General features: G+C 38.8%; 1 protein-coding gene across 7 annotated transcripts in view; it reads left to right on the top strand.

The window, feature by feature from the left end:
- Positions 1-14,393, top strand: part of NME7 (NME/NM23 family member 7) — a 262,104-nt gene that overhangs the window by 4,944 nt on the left and 242,767 nt on the right. The window contains exon 1 of one of the 7 annotated variants that reach the window (XR_013381905.1): positions 32-185. The exons of the other annotated variants lie outside the window; for them this stretch is intronic. The gene's annotated coding sequence lies outside the window, so the exon portion shown is untranslated. Of the gene's footprint in view, positions 1-31; positions 186-14,393 lie in introns of those variants that run through there. 7 annotated transcript variants of the gene reach the window in all.

Genomic DNA, 14,393 nt, shown 5'->3' with positions numbered 1-14,393 from the left:
GCCTGTGGGTGGGCGGAGCTTCGAGTCCTCTCAGCCACTAGGAACGAAGGGGCGGGGCTGTGACGTTCCCGCACGTCCGGTAGTAGGCGGGGCCCTGTTGCCGGAGTAACCGGGCGTCGGTGTAGAGGTGGTGTCTCCTTGTGGCAAAGCTGCCTATTTCCCCGCGCTGAGATCCTGAGACTATGGTGAGTGCCAGGCGAGGCCAGAAGAACGGCTTTGGCATCTTGTTTACGTAGCATCTCAGGTCCTGGGGCGGAGGGACACCCAGAGGCATCCTGGTTTCTTCCACCTCCTCCCCATTATGTTTTTCCCTTTCCGGGTGCTGTTTCTGCAGTTTCCTTCCTCTCCCCATTTCTCGTAGCACCCTGACTTCCACTTTGGTGCTGCTGAGCCTCTAGAGTAACGTAACAGAAAAGTGTAGGGGTAAACACTTGGTCTGATACCCTGATGTGAGACGTCATTTAGAACAAACATTTTAAATGTTCGTGTTTTTCATCATCGCATTTTTCAAGTTCTTAGCTTCCCTTAAACGAGGCTTCATTTAAGAGTATTGTGTTGTGCATGCGACTGTCTCAACACTGACCGGGAGGTCTTGTAGTGTGTGCTCTCCTGAGCGGCAGAGCACTGCTCCACCCCCGGGCTAAGAGCCTTGCAGGAAGGGCTGTATTTGCCTCAGTTCTTTTAGCCAGTTGATTCCCTTCTAGGCAGGTGCCTTTTAACGGAAATGCCCCCTGAGGATCTCTTGGGAGAGCTTCTGGAATATTCACTTCCTTGAGCTTCCCCCACCACCAATGCCAAATTCTTGGCATTTGCATTTTTAAAATAATAAATTTAAATTTTATTTAAATAATAAATAAATAATAAATTTATTTAATATCATTTAATTATTTATGTAATAAATAAATAAATAATAAATTTATTTTTTATTTGTGTTCAATTTGCCAACATACAGAATAACACCCAGTGCTCATCCCGTCAAGTGCCCCCCTCAGTGCCCGTCACCCAGTCACCCCCACCCCCCGCCCTCCGCCCTCCGCCCTCCTCCCCTTCCACCACCCCTAGTTCGTTTCCCAGAGTTAGGAGTCTTCATTGCTGCTATAAACATCGGGGTGCAGGTGTTCCCGGCGTTTCATTGCATCTGCAATTTGCATTTTTTAAAAAGCCTGTAGGTGATTTTAATTCACTCACTGGTTTGAGAACACGGGGTTCTACTTAATTCACTTAATTAGCAAATCTTTTAAACACTTATGAGTAACGGACTGGAGAATAGAAAAATGACTATTGTCTCAGATGGGTATGGCTGTGGATTTAGCAACAGAGCCCCTCCCACCACCCCTTCTTTCTCCATTGCTCCAAAACAATCCTTTCCTTGCCTCTATCTGCCCCTGTGCTCTTCCTGCTCTTACTCGTTCACTTTCCAATCCCTGTTCCTTCCTTTTTCCTCCCTTCTAAGCAGGTGTCAGAGTCTAACAGTCATTTTCTTCAACCTCAGGCCCCTAACCTACACATTGGCATATATTTTTACCCATTGTTCAGTTTTGTATTTCTAGTTTAGATAAAATGGTGTTGAAGGTAAATACATTCACCTCTCCTCTAAGATCTCATTTCCTCCTATCCATTACAAGACCGTTTGCTTCCACTTATCTTTTTCCTTTCCTATGCTTTCAGGCATTTGCTCCTTTTCCTGCTTCCCAGTGTTTTGGTCATACATCTGGAGAAAATGAAATGAAACAAAAGCACATCCCCCATGCTGTGTTTATCCAATGATTGTCCAGTCCTTCCATCTATCAGTAAACTGCTTGAAAGCACAGTATTTTCACCTACTTCAACTCCCCCTTTCTCATCTGCAGTATTCTGTGGTCTGACGTCCTCTTGAATATCTTCAATGAAGTTGCTTGTCTTAAGTTTCTAATGGCTTTTGCGGTGCCAATCCAGTAATTTCTTGTCAAAGTTAGTTTTACTGAGGTACCTGAACTCAGTGGTTGAGTGTCTTCCTTTGGCTCAGGTCATGATCCTGAGATGAGGTCCTGGGAATGATTTGCGCATCAAGCTCCCCCACAGGAAGCCTGCTTCTCCCTCTACCCATGTCTCTGCTTTTCTCTCTGTGTCTCTCATGAATAAATAAGTAAAAAAAAATTTAAGTTTATTTTATTTAGCTTTTCTGTGACAGCTGAGTTCATGAGCGTTCCTCCCCCCCCCCCCCCTTTTTTTTTCTTCTCACTGGCTTTGTCTGCCTTTTAAATGCCTTTTGCTAGGACTCAGTCTTAAAATTTTCAGTTCTTATTCTATGCATTTCCCTGGGGTGATTTCATCCACACATGTGAGTTTTAGTAATGCTGAAGGATTCGTGTCTAAATTTCAGTTTTCATCTCACACCTGCTAGTGCTAACCTAGTTGCTTTCTGGACAGCTCTACGTTACCAGAAAGGCCTCTCAAGTCGGCCATGACCAAAACTGAACTCGCTATCATTCCACTTGGTTTTTTAATTCCGTCAAGTTAATTGATGATATCACTATATTGTAACCTATAGTATAGCTTTAATATTATGTATCCCTAGTATTATAGTTACTCTGTATTACAATATATGTAACCTAAACCAGAAACGAGAGTTGTCCTCCATTTTTTTCTCTCCTTGCCTCCCATATTCCAGTGGTCACCAGGTCCTATTTTAGTTCAAGCTCTCCTTCTTTCTTGCCTGGACTTTAACAGTATGGTATGGCAGTTCTTCAATCTATTCTTTTCTCTGCCACAAGAAGGAATTTTTTTTTTTTACCAGAAGGAATTTTTTAAAAAATATTTTACTTATTTGAGGGAGAGTGAGCAAGCGAGCAAGCAAGCACGAGCTGGTGGGGGGGGGGGGGCCGCGGTGCAGCGAGGAGCAGAGGGAGAGGAAGAAGCAGACTTTCCCTACTGAGCAGGGAGCCTGCCTTGGGGCTTGATCCCAGGACTCTGGGATCATGAACTGAGCCAAAGGTAGATGCTTAACCGACTAAGCCACCCAGGAGCTCCAGAAGGAATTTTTAAAGATCCAAATCTTTGAGGTTACTCACCTCTTTAAAACTCTGGACTCTCCATACCCTACAGTGTAAAATTCAAAGTACCTGGAATGGCATACAAGGCCCTCCATCATCTAAGACTCACCTGTCCAGCTTCTTTCATGCATCTCCATTCCCTAGACACTCCTTTTAGCTACTTGACATTTGCTGAACATTTTAAGCAACTTCAAACTCATGAATGTTCCATTTACTTTGTACGTTCTGTTCCTTTTACATGGGATACCCCATCCCATTGTGTGTTGGCCAAATTCCCTTTGATCCTTCCATACCATGGTTAGGTGTCCTTTCTTCTGTGATGCCTTACTTCTCTACTCAAAGGTAGTTGACTTTTTATTCTTTTTTGTCACAACTTTACCTAATACGCTTCTCTCTTATGGTACTTGCTACATTCAGTTGAAATTATTTGTGAATTTGTCACTCTTACTAAACTGAAGTGGGAGATGGATTGATCTTTATTTTGTTCACTGCTATTGCTTAGACCATATTAGGTACTCGGATATTTACTAAATGAAAAAAAGAAAAAAAAAAACAAAACAAGAAAGAATGTGATACATGCCCTGAGAGGTTACAGAGTACTTGGCAGGTATTGAAGGATGGTGTCTTCAATTTTCAGAGTCAGAAAGGCCATCATTAAACAAATGGAATAGAATTTCCATAACTAGAAATCAATGGCCTGAACAGTAGCATGAGAGATGGAAAGTACATTTGTGGAATACTGGTTTTCTTCATGTTTGTCTTACATTGTCATTCAGACTTCCCAACCACTCTAAGAGTGGTGAACTCCTCCCCCTCCCCTCTGCACCTGCTGGAGTTATGTGGTGGCTCTGTCAAACTGGGTAGTCAGTGAAGGCTCCTTTGAAGAATTGACTTCTGTCTTGAGACCTGCATGACGAATTGCAGTGATCTGGGTGACCAGACAACACTAGCAACAAGGTCAAAGGCCCTGAGGCAGAAAGCGGTTGGCATATTTCAGGAATCGATCTTGTGGTTAAATGTAAAAAATAATAGAAATTCAGAGGTGGGGCAGTGTGGGGGCAGCAGCAGTGGGGGAAGTAAGGCAGAGAATAACATGAAATACAGTTAGAGAAGAAGGCAGAGGATAGACCACATGTATGCACTATAGCATGGTTTCTCAGATTGGGTTCTAACCCATTACTGGGTTGTGAAACCAATTTGTTGAATGTAGCCAGCATTAAAAAAATAAGGTGGCGTAAAGCAGACACTATATTCGTTGTATGTACAAAGGATAACTTCTGCAAAACTTTTATTTGAAAATGCATATGTGTTGTGTGTACTGGGTTATGATATAAAATGCATTCCTTCCTGGCAGTCATGGTCCACAAAGTTCAAAATATAGTGTGCTTTGAACAATAAATACTTTAAGAGGCAAAATAGTTGATCTCAAGATGCACAGATTTCTTATTCCTTCTTTGTCCTAGCATCAATCTCATTGGCAGGTGCACCGATTTCTTATTCCTTCTTTGTCCTTGTGTCAATCTCATTGGCAGGAGAAGCTCTGAATTTAATGAGAGCCTAAAATTGACTGGAGCAGAATTCTTTCGTTTCTTTCTGCATCCAGATCTCTCTCCTGTGTCGGTTGCTGTCAGCCCTTCATGAGGAAGAATAGGCCTTTAGAGAACCAGAGAGAAATCGGTGTTTTCCTTTTCCTATGTTCAGTCTCACCTCTGGCATGTGTATTGTATCAGAGGCTGATGGTCTTTCTCCAAGCAGCTGAAGGTAGAATTTGTTTGCTTATTTGCCTTCCTGACCGCTGCAATTTCATAATCTGATCAGTTTCTGTCTGCATCTGGATGTTAAAAGCTAAGCTTCCAGCACCATAATTAGGTTCTGACTACAAATTCAAGACTAGCCTCCATTTTATGAAGCAGAGATAGGCAAATGTAGTTTTTAGTATATCTCCCATACATGTTGTTTAAGATAAAGACTATGCTAGAGTCATCAATTTATTTACTGTTATGCATAAAGAGAATAAAGGAGATTCCAAGACTCTTGACTACAAAGAGATATGAATGTTATAAATCTATATATATGCTCTCTATATATCTATGTTCTAAAGTAGAACATTGATTTGAATGCTGTTAACAAAGATGATCTGCTAGTATAACATAAGGCCTTTAAAGATTATCCACTATGTTCTGCAAGAATTACACTAAACAAATGTCTCAAAGTTGTTAGTTTAAACGAGACTTCAAAGAGTTTCATGATGGCTAAATATAAACAAGATTTTATTCCACGAAATGTTTTTCAGTTTCTAGCTCTATAACATTTCTTCTAAATACGCTTGCTGTTTTTATTTTTGGCATGTACTTCTTAACCATCCAGGATTCCTTTTATTACCTGAAGTGCTAACTTGGAAGGACTGCAACTTTAAAGCCCCAGGCAGGGTTTCATTTGCTAGAACTGAATCAGAAAGTATAGTGCCTAATTTAGAAACCTGAAACCAAACAAAGGATTTTTCCCACTAAACGATTTTATTACAAATGCAGATTGGAGCTGTTACATTCTTCTTTCATAGGAACTGGTAGTATTTGCAAAACTGAATAGCAATGGGTTAATATAATGCCCTAATTTTCCTTACATGTGGCTCCTTTTGTCTTTTTCTGTCCTTTTTCTGCGTTTTAATTCATCTTTTTTTCCTTTTTTTCCCCAGCTGTATTGGGATATAATTGATATATAACATTGTGTAATTTAAGGCATATAATGTGTTGATTTGATACACATGTATTGCAAACCACCTTAGCATTAAGCCCATACATTACATCACCTAATTACCATTACTTTTTTTTTTGTGATGAGCACATTTAAAGTTTACTCTCTTAACAATTTCCAAGTGTAGATAATACCGCATTGTTAACTCTATTGGATTCACCAGAAGGTATTCACTTCTAACTGGAAGTTTTTATCCTTTGACATCTCATTTTCCTCACCCCTAACCCCTGGTAACCTCTATTCTATTGTTTCTTTGAATCTTTTTAGATTCCACAAGAAACTGAATTTATACAGTATTTGTCTTTGTCTGACTTCAGTTAGCATAATGACCTCAGAATCCATCGCTGTTGTCACAAATGGCAGGATTTCCTTCTTTTTCATTGCTTTCTCGATATTCCACTGTATATATGCCACATTTTCTTTATGCATTCATCCACTGATGGACATTTAGCTTGTTTTATATTTTGGCTGTTGTAAATAATGTGGCATTGCGAATGGAAGTGAACATATCTTTTGGTGTTAATGTTTTCATTTTTTTTCAGATAAATACACAAACGTGGAATTGTGGATCATATGGTAGTATTATTTAAAAATTTTTGAGGAATCGGGCAGCCTGGGTGGCTCAGCGGTTTTGCACCGTCTTCGAGCGTGATCCTGGAGAGCTGGAATCAAGTCCCGCATTGGGCTCCCTGCATGGAGCCTGCTTCTCCCTCTGCCTGTGTCTCTGCCTTTCTCTCTCTCTCTCTCTCTCTCTCTCTCTCATGAATAAATAAATAAAATCTTAAAAAAAATAAAATAAAAATTTTGAGGAATCTTCAATGCTGCTTTCCATAGTGGCTGCACCATTTTACATTCATGTCAACAGTGTGCAAGGGTTCCCTTTTCTCTACTTCCTCCCCAACACTGGCTGCCTCTTGTCTTGTTATACTAGCCATTCTAACTGGTATGAGGTGATATCTATGGTGTTTTTTTTTTTATTTTCCCTATTGATTAGTGATGCTGAGCACCTTCTCATGTACGTGTTGGCCATGTGTATGTTTTCTTTGGAAAAAGACTATTCAGTTCTTCTGCCCATATTTTTAGTCCTATTGTATATCTGTGAATGTATATGTAATTTAGATGTTAATCCCTCATTAGATAGTTTGTGAATATTTTTTCCTGTTCTGAAGTTTGCCTTACCATTTTGTTTATTGTTTCTTTAGCTGTGCAGAAGATTTTTAGTTTGATGTAGCCCCACTTACTAATTTTTACATTTTTGTGTATGCTTTTGGGGTCACATCCAAAGACCTCTTGCCCAGACCAAGGTCAAGGACCTTTTGCCCTATGCTTTCTTCTAGGAGTTTTATGGTTTCAAGTCTTATGTTTAAATCTTTAATACATTTCAAGTTAATTTTTGTGAGTTGTGTAAGATAGAAGTCCAATTTCATCCCTCATAGATTCTTTCTTATTCACCAATTATTCATCAGTTCTAACAGGTATTTACTGAGTGCTTTTTGTTTGCCAGGCACTGGCTATACATTGATTAATAAGATAGCTCTCCCTCAGTGCCCATAGAGTAGAGCCCAAATTTGTTAATTGGCAGTTGAGACCTTCTCTGGTCCCAGCTTACCTTGTGCACCCTGTGGAACTTATGGAGATATTAGAAGATAGGGGATCCCTGAGTGGCTCAGCGGTTGGTGCCTGCCTTTGGCCCAGGGCGTGGTCCTGGAGACCCGGGATCGAGTCCCACATCAGGTTCCCTGCATGGAGCCTGCTTCTCCCTCTGCCTGTGTCTCTGCACCTCTCTCTCTCTCTCTCTCTCTCTCTCTCTGTCTGTCTCTCTCATGGATAAATAAATAAAATCTTAAAAAAAAAAAGATATTAGAAGATAAATTACAAAGGTAAGTTGGGTTACAAAAGAAAAATTACAAGGTGAGGTCAAAATGTGTAATAAAAAGAAAGGCCTGACCTAGCCAGGGTGGTAAGGGAAAACCTCCTTGATGTTTTAACATTTATTTTTATTATTATTTTTTAAGATTTTATTTATTTATTCATGAGAGACAGAGAAAGGCAGAGACATAGGCAGAGGGAGAGCCACCTGGGCTGCCCGAGGACAAGAGATGTAGAGGCAGGCAGAAACCCGGGAAAACTGAGGGTTATGCATCTTGGGAAGGGTTTTAGATTTCTTTCAAAATGTACTGGGTGGGATAATACATCTCATACATTTTTCCTATTCCATCAAAATATTTTATTTTCCTTGGATCTGCCTTATTTAAACTTTAACTATATGAGTTTGGACTTTCAGTGACGGTTTTCATGCTATCTGTAACATTTATGATCTTATAAACTTTGGAAAATATTTATCTGTCCAGATCTTATGTTTGAAGATCAAAACACTCTTGATTTCTCCTTTTATAATCGCCTTTTAATAATTTGATTGTTCTTCGCCTGCATGGCTCAGTTGGTTAAGTGTCAGACTTTTTGTTTCTGCTTAGGTCATGATCTCAGGGTCATGGGACTGAGCTCCATGTTGGGTTCTGTGCTCAGCAGGGAGTCTGCTTGATTTTCTCTTCTTCTCTCTGCTCCTCCCCTGCTTGTGCACATGTGCTCTCTTAAATCAATAATCTTAAAAAAATAATTTAATTGCCCTTTTCTGGACCCTTTGTTTCCATAATATGTTCTTAAAGGTGTGGTAGACAAAGTTGCACATTCCAGGTGGTGGCATCACAGTGTCTTCACAGATACTATGTTTTCTGCTGTGATTTCCCTTAATGTCTTTCTTGATGGTGCTAGAGCATAAGATTGAAGTAGCTCATTCTCCAGAAATCTCTCCAATACTTCAGTTAACCTTATATCCACTTTCCTGCAAAATCTGTTTAAACTACTTCACTTCTGAAAGCTGTTGATATTTTAAGACTTTCTATTTATTAGATGTGAGAAATTGTAGCTATTAAAATGTACTGCTCAATTCAAGTTTATTTTCTGTTACTAGGCACTTTGTCTAATTAAGTTGCTATTGTTACCTCTCCTGAGTCCTCCGATGTAGTGTGCCTTCATAGTACTTTATTCTTTAAAATATATTTCCATATGCATGGGTAATGGCTCCAGAGTTCTCTGACATATGTAAATTTAAATTTCATCCTCTGTTTTCTGAAGTTCTGATACGAGTTACATATGCATATGCTACATGCATTTTATATGCTGTCTAAAATATACCATTATATGATACATTTGCATTATATATATAATATATAACATATGAAATACATATAGCATATGTATATGTAACTTGTTTATATATCAAATATTTAACTTACTATACTGTAGAAACATAATTGTTTTTGGAGAATTGCAAATATGTAGAAAAATACTCATCTGTAATATCATTGCCTATATATAATCACCATTAATATTTTTGTGTAATATCCCAGTCACATATACATACATGTATACATATACATACACATACATGTATATATCTTTTAAAATGTAATTTTACTGTAGATATTGTTTACAAATCTGTCTTTTTTACTTAATATATCTTACACAATTTTTCAGATCAATTTTAGGAGCTACATTTTATTCTTTCATTTACTTTGATAAAACCAATCCATTTATTTATTTGGTCTTAAACACTTTTATTTTATTTTATTTTATTTTATTTTATTTTATTTTATTTTATTTTCTTATTTATTTATTTATAAAGATTTTATTCATTTATTCGTGAGAGACACAGAGAAAGAGAGAGAGAGGCATAAACACAGGCAGAGGGAGAAGCAGGCCCCATGCAGGAGACCGATGTGGAACTCGATCCCGGGGCTCCAGGATCATGCCCTATGCCGAAGGCAGGTGCCAAACCGCTGAGCCACCCAGGGATCCCCAATACTACCATTTTAAAAAAGGATTTTATTCATTTATTTGAGAGAGAGAAAAAGATCGAGCGCAAGCAAGGTGTAGGGGCAGAGGGAGAGAGAAAAGCAGACTCCTCACTGGGCAAGGAGCCCGATGTGGGATTCAACCCCAGGACTCAGGGGTTATGACCAGAGCCGAAGGCAGATGCTTAGCTGACTGAGCCACCCACATGCCCCTAACACTATAATTAATATATTTTTACAGGCATAGCTTTACATAAATCAGTAATTATTTCCTTAGAATACATTGGAAATGGAATAACTGGGCGAGAAGCTATGTGCATTTCTGAGGTTTTTCATGATATGCATTGCCAAATTACCTCCAGAGAGTTTTACCATTTGTATTCTACTAGCAGTGTGCCATGGTTCTTGTTTCTTCTAAATTCTAAGCTAGTATTGCTACATGTTTCTTAGGTACATCTAACAATTGATTTGAACTTTTAATAAAAATTTCACCTTTCTTACCCAATAGTATATTAAATTATAAATTATGATATGTTCCATAGATGAGAAACACTGTCAATACTTGCCTAATGTATTTTTCTATAATTATTGCTTGCCATTTTCCATAAGTTGTTAGAATTCTAAATTTATTAGCAGTATATACTGAGGAAGATGGAGGTAACCTTTTCTAAACTATTATTTACAGATGGGTTATCTAGTCCTCTCTGATCACCTGTTTTAAGAAGCAACCTGTTGTAGTACAAAGGAACTGATGTAGAGCTAGAACCCTAAAATTTTCAATCCTATTGCAGTCTTGGCTTCAGCATGTATTTACTATGTGACTTGTCATCCTTTGGGGGAATTGTCTTCCCTTTCATAAAATCAGAATGATAATTTCTGTTCAGAAAAGCTAAAGCAGTGTTGGGAGGATCAAATGTATATGAAAGTAATTTATAAACTGTAATGTACTGTGCATATGAAATACCCTACTTTCGTATTAACCAGAATGCTGTCTAATGGGACAATAGTTGGGAAAATGGAAGGAAACTAAAATCTAAAACAAGTTTTAGAAATAAATAGTGGAGTTGTCCAATTTAGTGACTATTTAAAAATTAACTTTTATGTATTAAATTCCTTGTCAATATCTGTTGTAGAGTTATTTTCCTGATGGGAACAATACAGGGTCAAGGAAAAGGGAGGAAAAGATGGGAGATGGCAGGAATAGTACTTGAGACTGGTTTCAGTAACTCTCATACATTTTTTGGGAAGGGCATAGCTAGACATGTCTGATATGTATTTAGTGAGTATTAGATCTGAGATCCATGAATTTCTACTCAGCTTAAATAGATTAGGTGGGAACATTTGCTTTTATTTGTGGTAGTTGAGATTTTATTATTCCATAATTTGATTGTGAAAGTACAATGAGCCCATTCAGGCCTTATCTGTTTTCTAACACATAGGCCTAGAAAATACACACATAGGCTTTGGAAAAACTGAAAACCCCTCCATCTAGTGGCAAGTATAAATCTTTCATTACGTGAAATCATCTTGCTCTTTAGCTTTTATTGTATGTGCCCAAATCTCTGAAAGGTGAATATTTGTATGTTATAGCTATCTGAATATTTATCATAATTAAACAGCTTTAAAATTTATATCCAATGGGAGAATGGCTCCTAAAATATGACCACTTCCCCCCTGCCAGCATTTTCATTTACAATCTAATAATGTCCTTAAGATTTTATCTTGTTTCCCAATATACATGCAGGTTGAGCAATGCGATATTAACACTAGCAATGTTAACAATTAGTAGTAACAAGTAGATATTGTTATCATTGAATGAGATAAAGTGCTTAGCCTAATGCTTTATATGTTGTAAGCACCCCGAATGTTAGCTATTATTACTGCTGCTACTATTGTTACTGACAGGTGTCAAATGGAGACTTACTGAATAGGAGAACAGAGAGGAGAGACTTGTCAATGTAAAGGAGTGTTAATGAAAAACAAGATGAGCTAACTTTTCAGCATGCTCTGTGTTATTTTTTATTCACTGAGTTTCAGGTTTTCTTGTGAATATATATATACGTTTAAACTTATACTTACTCATATCAACAGTGATTCCTTAAATTCACAAGAAAACATTTTGAAACAGAGTAGGAAACTATGTCACTGTAGTTTATTGTTCAATGTTCAGCCTAGTGCCCTGTACAATTATGTGCTTAATAAATACTTTTTTCCTTTTATTTTTTAATTTTTAAAAATTTTATTTCTTTATTCATGAGATACAGAGAGAGAGAGGCAGAGACATAGGCGGAGGGAGAAGCAGGCTCCCTGTGGGGAGCCCAATGTAGGACTTGATCCCAGGACCCTGGGATCATGACCTGAGCCAAAGGCAGATGCTCAACTGCTGAGCTACCCAGGTTCCCTTTTCCTTTCTTTTAAACATTTTGCTTATTGCCCCAGAAGTCTGTTTGGGGTGAGTTGTGACTGGGCCGGAGACATACACATTTGTGACTATCCGGAAGTACTTGAAGTGTTCTTAGTAGTAGTATAATTTTTAAGCAAATTCTTTTTAATTTACCCCTTTGAGGTACATGTTTTTAAAAAGTTTAAATCTTTTTTTTTTTCACATTTACATGCACTTTAGTTGCACGTGCTATTCCATTTGCCCAGAATACTTCTCCATGTCTTTCTGTGCTTATGGGCCACCTTACTAGAAAAGATTTCGTTGTCCACCCTATCTACATTAGCACCTCCAGTTATTCTCATTCTCCTTCCTCTTCACCTTTCTCTTGTTTCACTTTAGCGCATGACCAAAGCACTGCATGGCTGCAGTTTTACTAATGATAGTGCCTGACATTTATATAACATTTCCCCATTTTTTACAGGCATTTAAGATTCTTAAGTAATTCATAGCATCCTTTAGAGATAGCTATTGCATGTATGGAGGAGAGACACAAATATTAGTAGAGAGCAGAGAGGTACAAATGTCCAGGGAAGAATAGTGTTCTGAAAAGATAGTTGAAAAGAAGGGAAATTAACTTTCCACTGAATTTCCCTGCTAGTCATGTATGGGACTGGGGAACCATGTTTGAACAAGGGCTTTTCACCACCAGAAATAATTTAGAAGTCAAAAACAGTGGACTCTCTTCTTCTGAGAGAGAACTCTAGACTCATTCATCCATTCAACTGTTAGTTTTTTTTTTTTTTTTTCCAACTGTTAGTTTTAAAACCCTATCATGGTGCTGGATCCTGTCCTATGCACCAACAAGATAGCAGTGAATGAGAAAGCCTTGTCCTTATGGAGCTATGACATCTGGGGGTAGGGAGTCACAAGAAAAACAAACGTATAATGAAATGTTAGGTATTGATAAGTGCTATGAAAAAGGGAAATCGGTTACAGGGACAGAGCAAGAAGGAGGCTGAAGAGGGGGTTGGTATTTAGTTGGATGGTTGGGAAGACCTCTCAGAACTGACGTCTGTGCAGAGGCTCAGTCAAAGGGGTGCTATAGGGAGCCGAGCTGTCCAGCAGAGGGAGCAGCAGGTGCGAAGATTCTGTGGTGGGAGCCGGCTTGTTGGTCCAGTGTGACTGGAGCAAAGTGGCAGGAATGCTGCTGACCGATAGCTCGAGGCCAGATTACACAGGTCCTATGTGATGTGGCTTCATCGAGTCTCAGAGCTGGAAGACTGGAGTTTTGAAAAGCTGGTATTTCTGAAACTGAGGTTGTGACTCATTGAGAGATTGTGAACTTTATAAATTGTGACTAGCAACTGGCCTTTAAAAAAAGCAGTATAAAATATTAATACAATTGCACATACTGAGGATAAGAATTGTCACATAGAACTTTTTTTTTTTCATTTGTGGGGAATACATGTATTGGTTCTCATGGAAAATGTAGTTCTTACTACAGGTTCTGGTAGAAGCAAATAAATAGAAGAAGTGCTGTGAGTCACTGACCTAGGCTCATCCTCGAATTGTATCAGTGAGGAAACGGAGTTGGGAAAGGCTCACATGTGTTGTCAATGTGGTGCTCTTCCTACCATACTGTGCTCCCTTATCGATGCAATGTGCCTTTCTGTATCTCGGTGTGACTGACTCCATAGGTCTAATTTCTGAGTGCAGGGAAGGAATTAACAGCTTTATTTAGTTCTTATCGTCAGTAAGTACCCACTTTAGTTCTCTCTTATGATCCTCTTTACATGGTCCTATTTTCCTTTACTTTCTCTGTTTTCTTAAATAACCTCTTATTTCTCCAGGGAAGAAAGGGAAGAGATAGAGAGGGAAAGAAAGAAAGCCAGGAATGAGAGAGAGAGACAAAGACAAACAGCAGACAGACATCCAAACTCCAGGAGAGAAAAGAGAAACAAGGCCAAGAGCAAGAAATAAGTAGTGATATCTCTATCCCTGCCTTTCCCTCCTGCCTCCATCCTCGCCATCCCCTCTGCCCCTTCCTGAAGGCCTTAGTCTCCGGGGGAGGCAGTGCTGGTGGAGAATGGAGTCTACCAGTTTCAAAGACACACCCTGGGAATCCACTTCTGTAACCTACCTTCTGGCTCTCAGAGTGAGGACTCAGTCATGTGCTGAAGAGAGTGAGCTCCTGGAGACAGGGTTTCTTTCTTATGCTCCTTACTATACCTAGGCCTGGCACATGGAAGCCTCGAGAAATGATTTTCTTCAAAGATCATCTTGATTCATACACTGAGCTGTCAGGAGATGGTTCCTCAGTGTTACAGCTGAACTCTTACTTATACAAACAAATCTATAATCTCTTTTTAA

Source organism: Canis aureus, chromosome 6 (assembly GCF_053574225.1).
Source record: "Canis aureus isolate CA01 chromosome 6, VMU_Caureus_v.1.0, whole genome shotgun sequence".
Taxonomy (NCBI): domain Eukaryota; kingdom Metazoa; phylum Chordata; class Mammalia; order Carnivora; family Canidae; genus Canis; species Canis aureus.
This window is presented reverse-complemented; position numbering and strand designations above follow the sequence as displayed.